Source organism: Cricetulus griseus, chromosome 4 (assembly GCF_003668045.3).
Source record: "Cricetulus griseus strain 17A/GY chromosome 4, alternate assembly CriGri-PICRH-1.0, whole genome shotgun sequence".
Taxonomy (NCBI): domain Eukaryota; kingdom Metazoa; phylum Chordata; class Mammalia; order Rodentia; family Cricetidae; genus Cricetulus; species Cricetulus griseus.
The window spans coordinates 7922269-7930733 of NC_048597.1; positions in this window are offsets into that span (position 1 = coordinate 7922269).

The following is an 8465-nucleotide window of genomic DNA, read 5'->3' on the forward strand; positions in this document are numbered from 1 at the left end:
GGAATTGCATTGAGTTTCTCTCCATTTAATTTGATGTTGGCTGTTGGCTTGCTATATATTGCTTTTATTATGTTGAGGTATGTTACTGTTATCCCTGATTTCTCCAGGACCTTTATCATGAAGGGATGTTGGATTTTGTCAAAGGCTTTTTGGCATCTAGTGAGATGATCATGTGTTTTTTTTTCCCTCAGTCTGTTTATATGGTGGATTACATTGATGGATTTTCATATGTTGAACCATCCTTGCATCCCTGGGATGAAGCCTACTTGATCGGGATGGATGATTTCTCTGATGTGTTCTTGGATTCGATTTGCCAATATTTTATTGAGAATTTTTGCATCAATGTTCATGAGGGATATTGGTCTGTAGTTCTCTTTCTTAGTTGTGTCTTTGTGTGGCTTGGGTATCAAGGTTATTGTGGCCTCATAAAAAGAGTTTGGTAATGACCCTTCTGCTTCTATTGTGTGGAATACTTTGAGGAGAATTGGTATTAGCTGTACTTTGAATTTCTGGTAGAATTCTGCACTGAAGCCATCTGGCCCTGGGCTTTTTTTGGTTGGGAGACTTCTAATGACTGCTTCAATTTCATTAGAGGTTATAGGTCTATTTAAGTTGCTTATCTGTTCTTGATTTAATTTTGGAAAGTGAAATCTGTCCAGAAAATTGTCCATTTCCTTTAGATTTTCAAATTTTGAGGAATATAGGTTTTCGAAGTATGACCTGATGATTCTCTGGATTTCCTCTGTGTCTGTTGTTATGACCCCCTTTTCATTCCTGATTTTATTAATTTGCATGTTCACTCTTTGTTGTTTGGTAAGTTTGGATAAAGGTTTGTCTATCTTGTTGATTTTCTCAAAGAACCAACTTTTTGTTATATTGATTCTTTGTATTGTTCTCCTAGTTTCCATTTTATTGATTTCAGCCCTCAATTTGATTATTTCCTGGTGTCTGCTCCTCCAGGGTGTATTGGCTTCTTTGTTTTCTAAAGCTTTCAGTTGTGCTGTTAATTCTCTAGTGTGATTATTCTCCTGTTTCTTCATGTGGGCATTTAGCGCTATGAACTTTCCTCTTAGCACTGCTTTCAGAGTATCCCATAGGTTTGGATATGTTGTGTCCACATTCTCATTGAATTCTAGGAAATCTTTAATTTCTTTTTTTATTTCTTCCTGGACCCATGAATTGTGCAATTGGGTGTTACTTAATTTCCATGAGTTTGTAGGTTTTCTGTAGTTCTTGTTGTTGTTGAATTCTAATTTTAAAGCATGGTGGTCTGATAAGACACAGGGGGTTATTTCAATTTTTTTGTACTTGTTGAGGTTTGCTATGTTGCCAATTATGTGGTCGATTTTAGAGAAGGTTCTATGTGGCACTGAGAAGAAGGTAAATTGTTTTGAATTTGGGTGGAATGTTCTATAGATATGTTAAGTCCAATTGTGCCATAACTTCTCTTAGTTCTTTTGTTTCTTTATTAAGTTTCTGTCTGGTGTTCCTGTCCAGTGGTGAGAGTGGGGTGTTGAAATCTCCCACTATAAGTGTGTGCGGTTTTATGTGTGATTTGAGTTTTAGTAAAGTTTCTTTTACAAACGTGGATGCCTTTGTATTTGGGGCATAAATGTTCAGAATTGAGACTTCATCCTGATGGATTTCTCCTGTGATGAGTAGGAAATGACCTTCTTCATCTCTTTTGACTGATTTTAAAGTCCAATTTGTTGGATATTAGGATTGCTACCCCTGCTTGTTTCTTGGGTCCATTTGATTGGAAGATCTTTCCCCAACCTTTAATTCTTAGGTACCGTCTGTCTTCGAGGTTGAGATGAGTTTCTTGTATGCAGCAGAAAGAAGGATTCTGTCTTCTTATCCATTCTGCTAATCTGTGTCTTTTTTGTAGGGGAGTTAAGACCATTAATGTTGATGGATCTTTGATCATCCCCAACCTCTTGGTGACCACATTCCCATGTCAGGAGGGACAAAGTCAGTGTCATCCTTGTGCTGATGTTCCCAGAGAAGCAGAACCAAAGGGAGGTGTATTACATAACACACACACACACACACACACACACACACACACACAATTCATATACATAATCGCACACATAAACACATAAACATGTACACACATGCAAACACACACGTATACATATACTTACATGTATATACACATAACCACTCTCATACATAAATGCACAGGCACACATATGCACACTCATCTATGCACACCTATAAACACATATATATATGATATATTCTAAAACCTGGCGTGTTTCAATTATGGAGGTGGACAAGTTCCAGGCCCTTCGGGATGATGTGGCATTGGGGTCTTCTCAAGTGTTTGCTTTGATCTGGATCTGAAGGCTGGGACCCAGAGCCTGTGATGAGCTGCAGTCTGAGAACTGCCAGACCCAAGGCTTGGTTTCAGTCAGAAGGGCGTAATGGAGACAGTCAGCTCTTTAGTGCTAGCCAGGCCTTCAACTGGTTGGGTGAGGCCTACCTAAACTCGGGACCTCAGTCTGGTTAGTAGTTGGTTGATAAAATAAGGAATGCTGATCTCATCCACTTCCACTCTGGATAATGGTGGACCCAATTCCCAGCCAAACACTGAGCACTGCTTTCTTATCTCTGTTGAAGCTCTCCTGACCCCTGCCTTCTCCAGGAGCCTGGAATTTGGGGTAAGAGTTTCAGACTATTGAAATTTTATCCACAATTGAAAATGAGTGAGTTCTTAATCCAGGGGACAGGAAGTGAGGGTTAGGTAGGAACAGAATGACAAAACAACGAGAAATAATTGCAATTATTCTTTTGCAAACCCAACTCACCTGTGCAGAGTAGGTAGGCGGAGACCTCAGCAAGGCAGGTGGTGGCTGATCTGCTCAGCTGGCAGAGGCCCCACCAGTCAGGAGGAGGGCTTCTGGTCCTTTATCCTTCCTCATGGCCGCACCCAGCCTCCGCAGCACCGGGCAGAGGACCTTGCTCAGTTTTCCGACCCTATTTCAGACAGCACCTATCCAGGGTCTTCCCGATTCCCTGACTCCCCTCCCTCTCCTCCCTCCATACACGGTCAGGTGCCACCCATTGTGACACAGCCCACTATTATTACAAGGCCCTCTCTGTGGGTTCTTCTCTTGTCTCTCCTGTACATTGATGGCTGTTATCTTGGTGGGAAACCCTCTAACTCGTATTTGCTTTCTGTCTCTCCATCTTCAGAGGTGACAGACTCAACTGGAAGCTCTACTTCTTGGGCACTGTCTTTAGCACCCAGAGCATCCCAGGGTCAGAGCCCTGCTCAGGCAATGCAACCAGGACCAACTGTAAGCCAGGGCACCTCAGTCCTCTGCTGAAACCCTCTGAAAACTTGTCATTTGACAGTCACCAGAATTTTATCTCAGGTGACAAGGGACTCTTTGATTTAGCAGAGGCTCCCTTATTGGATCATAGAATAAAAACGGGGACTCAGTTTCTCTCTATGGAAAATATGGGAAGAGAGTTTTTCTTTCTTAGAGCCTTTGATTTGGGGAAAGTTGGAGTGGTAACTTCTGTCTTTCAGAAATGTATGTAAATCTCTTCAAAAGCTAAATAAGCCTCTTGTCAGTTTACACCCGGGATGCCTTTCTGCTCGGTATTTCTGTCTGTGGGAGGGTGGCAGCCTAGCTTCAGCAGGTGCCTTGATCCAGAATGCCTCCTGTCAGGAGGCTGTGAGGAGTTTAATCCCCTGGATAAATCTAATTAGCAAACACAGATGGCCACTACAATTGTCTGGTGAATGCAGGGTGAGTCACATGTGACAAAAGGTGTCGGGAAGGCTGCACTGAGGGACAATTACCATTTCAGAACACGCATGTGATGGAATTGGAGGAGGCTTCTTTCTGTCTTTGGAATTTCTTAACAGATTGACTGGGACATGCATCACATTCCGGCTCAGTGTTTATTCAGTAACAAAGCTGGTTTTCTCTCTTCTGCTTGTGGAGGAAGATTTTGTGGGCTGGGACATTACTGTTTTCAATTGTGTTTGCCCAGCACTGCCTGTCTTAACTTCACTTCTACCCTGAGAAGAGGAAGGTGGGGATGTGTGTCTCCAGTTTCTTCCTTTGTTTTTATGCTCTGGCATAGCGAACACAGCTGGCGGAACAGGCTGAATGTCTACATGTCTCCACCACCAACACATGTATTGAAATGCTTCCCCAAGATGATGGGATTAAGATGTGTGGCCTTGGGGAGATAAGGCCATGAGGATAGAATGCTCAGGATACAGTTCGTGCCCTTATGGAAGGCAGCCAACACTGGGAGCCAGCTCACCACTTGTATCACATCCAAACTTGGGAGATGCTTTTCTGAGCCAGGAAGTATGTTTTAACCACACTAAAGACACTGCTGTTTGGCCTTGGATTTGCCAGCCTCTGAGTCTATGAGAAATAAATATCTGTTGCTTATAGCCACCCAGTTTATAGCATTTTGTTACTGCAGACCAAATTGTGTGGAGTGGCTTTTTATTTTCCTGAGAGAGATTTCCCGGTGTCACAGCCTCCTTCCCCCTGCTGGTATAGGCCTCTACAAGTCAAGTTTAGTGGAAGAGACTCAATGACCTGAGTCTACCAGGCATGTCTTTCCATGTGGGGACCCTGCCAAAGACCCCCCAGGAATCCTGAGACAAGGGTTCAAGCACAAATATATTTTTCAGGAGGGGTGGGTACCGGTGGGAATGGGGAAGTGAGAAAGGAAGGTGACAGTAAATGTTAGGTTATGAACAGTTCTGCTTGGGTGAATGGAGCTTCATCCCTTGCGGAGAATTCCAGGCTGTGGAAAATACACACATTGGAACTGTCCCCCGTGGGTTGGGGAAGCCAGAGCCTGGATTCCCCAGAGTCAATGACTGATTGCTAGGAGGGAGAGGGAGACACGGATTCCCTGACTCTTCCATCTGCTCTTCCTTGGCAAATTCGTCTTCAGTGAAAGAGCCAAGAGCCCAGAAGCCACCACAATGTGGATTCTGCCAGAGGGAGGTCTGAGCGGCATAGGCAGCAGGGGCCTGGATCTGTGCTTAGTGACAGCAGGGTACACTGCCGGGTCCCATTGGGTGCTGGGAGCACTGATGGCACACAACTTTCAGTGCCTTTGAGGATAAAAGCTGCAGAGATGCCTGGCTCACAGGCTTACTCCTTCCCACAGTCTTGATCGGATGGCACAATACAGAAGACCTGGCCATCTGTGCCACTCTGCATGGCACTGAAGTGTTCTAGCTGTGAAGGACCTAAGGGGTGAACCTCCATGCCCTGCCACAGGGCTGGTTCAGAGGTCACACCCTCCTTGATAAGCATTTTGAGTGGGAGATTCATTTCCTAACCCTGTTTCCTGCAGAGTTCTATTGCTTCCTGTGGAAGCAGGAGTACTGTGCCTATGCCCTGAGGTTTTGTTCTGATTTTCTTACAAAGGCACTGATGGTTACATTCCCAGGTAAAATGCTATTGTTAACATCCCATGCTTAGTAAACAATGCACAGCAGGAGTTTATATACGCTTCCCCTCCAAAATGTTCAGACTTGCACTCCAGCTCTCTGTTCAGCCTTAAATTGATTGGTTAATCAGTGTTAGAAGATTGTGGTGACATTGCTGCGAACAGGTGGATTCCCAGTCGTCCTCTCTGATTTCAGACCTTTGAGTTCTGGCCAGGAGAAAAGACATGGTTCACCTCTTTCCAGATCCAAAGCCACGGTGTCAGAGCTCACCAGAAGGGCAAGCAGAGGCCACCTGCCATCCATCTCTTGTATAATGAAATGTTCTTTGCTTTGCTGTTGGCAAACTATGACATAGCATGACAGAGTGGAAAGGAAGGAGGTGGAGCTTAACGTTTCCGGTTCCAGTCTGGCTTTTAAACTTCACTGGGTGACGTGGCTCATCTCCACGCTCGGCTTACCTCCTGTAAATTGAGACTGTTTTTTATCAGTTCTAAAGTGGTATTATTCCACCTGTAGCTATTAGAAATGTGAGGTAATTCACACCGCCTGTGTGTTAGCACTTGAGGCATTTTGTTTTTGTTTTTCAGACAATGTCTTGCTATGTGTATGAATCCCAACCTGGCCTCAGACTGGTGATCCTCCTGCGTCAGCCTCATGAGTTCTGGGATTAGAAGTGTGTGCCATCATATCTGGCTTGAACTTGGTCTTGATACAAATGGTTAGCTAGTAGGGATTCCAGTTCCTATTTGGGATATTTTATGGAGCTCCTGCTATGGTTAGACTATGTTGTAGCCCTCCTACCTAACTCAGGCTGAAATTTGGCTGTCTGTGTGACAGAGTTGGAGTGGTGCCTTTAAGAATTGAGCAGGTTGTTTAGAGGGTTTGCCTGGCAAGAGTAGGCTGTTACAAAGCAAATATAACGCCTGCTCTCTCTTCCACCTGTTTGTCCTTCTGACTTCTACCACAGGAGGAGGCTCTTGCCAGAAGCTGAGGTGTTGCATCACACTCTTGGACTTCCCAGACCTTAGAACCAGGAGTCAAAGTAAACCTTCCGCTCTCTGTACATCATCAAATCTCCAGTGTCTTGTAGACCAGGCTGGTCTCGAACTCATAGAGATCCTCCTACCTCTGCCTCCTGAGTGCTGGGATTAAAGGCGTGCACCACGGGCCACTACTGTCTGGCCAGTGTCTTGTTTTTGAAATAGAAAACAGACTGAGGCAGCTTCATTTTTCAAAAAGAAAATTATATATTCATTTTTGTTTCTTAAAACTCCCCAGTAGTTTTTCTTCCTTGTTTTTTTTTTCTCTATTATCTATTCACATAGGTTATCTGCCTCCAAACTGTGTTTTGTTTTTCAATTGGGCTGTAAGACAGTAGGTTTCCACATTACTGTTACTCTCGTCTCCCCATCTCTTCCTTATCCGTACACGGAAAATCTGCCATAAGACGTAAGGCCTATCAAACATTTCATAAACAATATAAAAGTGCATCAGGATTCTGCCAGAATGTTAAAAATGGTCCTACTGTACTGTCAAATATGTTAGATTTTTTACAGAAGTATCTTCCATCTAATCATTTGACAAGAGGTTAATAGCCAGAATACACAAAGAATTGAACTTTCTAAAAACTCAAGTAATTCAACTAAAAATAGATGATCTGAATAGAAAACTTCTCCCAAAAAGTTGACAAAGAAATACTAATGTCCAATAAAAATCATTAGTTTTCAGGGAAATGAAAATCAAAGCTATAGGACTCAATCTTACTACTCTTTAAAAGACTATTATCAAACAGCAACAGTAATAACAAAATAAAAAATCTGTTAGGGATGGAGACATAAAAGAATACTTAAGGCTGGCAAGATGGCTCAGCAGTTGAGAGCAATGGTTGCTCTTCCAGAGGGCCACATGACATCTTAACAACTGTCTGTGACTCCAGCCCCAGGAGGATCTGAAGCCCTCTTCTAGCATCCACCCACCATGGGCACTGTGTGTAATTATATGCATGCAAAACATGCGTACACATAAAGAAAAAGAAAATCTAAGACAAGAACACTTAAATACTACATGGCTGTTATGGAGTGGAAAATCATGTGGAGTACACACACACACACACACACACACACACACACACACAGCCACACAGAGTCACAGTCACACACATACACACACAGTCTCAGTCACACACACAGTCACATACACACAGTCACACACATACAGTCACACACACATACATACACACACAGTCACACACATACACAGTCACACACACACACACACATAGCCATACACACACACACACATACACAGTCACAGTCACACACACACACATAGAGTCACAGTCACACACACACACACACTCTCAGTCACACACACATACATACACACACAATCACACACACACAGAGTCAGTCACACACACAGTCACACACACATACATACACACACAGTCACACAATACAGTCACACACACACATACACAGTCACACACACACACACAGCCACACACACAGTCACACAATACAGTCACACACAGTCACACACACAGTCACACACACACACTGAAAATAAGACTTTCTGTGTGATATCTGGGCATATACCTGAAGGAAATGAAGTCTGAATATGATAGAGAAATGTGTATACACATGTATGTTGTGGTTCTATCCAAAGAGCTCAGATATGATGGTGCCCATCAACAGATGACGAAGAAATGTGATGTATGTACACAGTGCATTATTGCTTTTTATGTGCATGTGTGTGTATGTGTGTGAATGCAGATACGTGTGTGTGTGTGTGAATGCAGAGACGTGTGTGTGTGTGTGTGTGTGTGTGTGTGTGTGTGAATGCAGAGACGTGTGTGTGTGTGTGTGTGTGTGTGTGAATGCAGATACATGTGTGTGTGTATGTGTGTGAATGCAGATACGTGTGTGTGTGTGTGAATGCAGAGACGTGTGTGTGTGTGTGTGTGTGTGTGTGAATGCAGAGACGTGTGTGTGTGTGAATGCAGAGGTGTGTGTGTGTG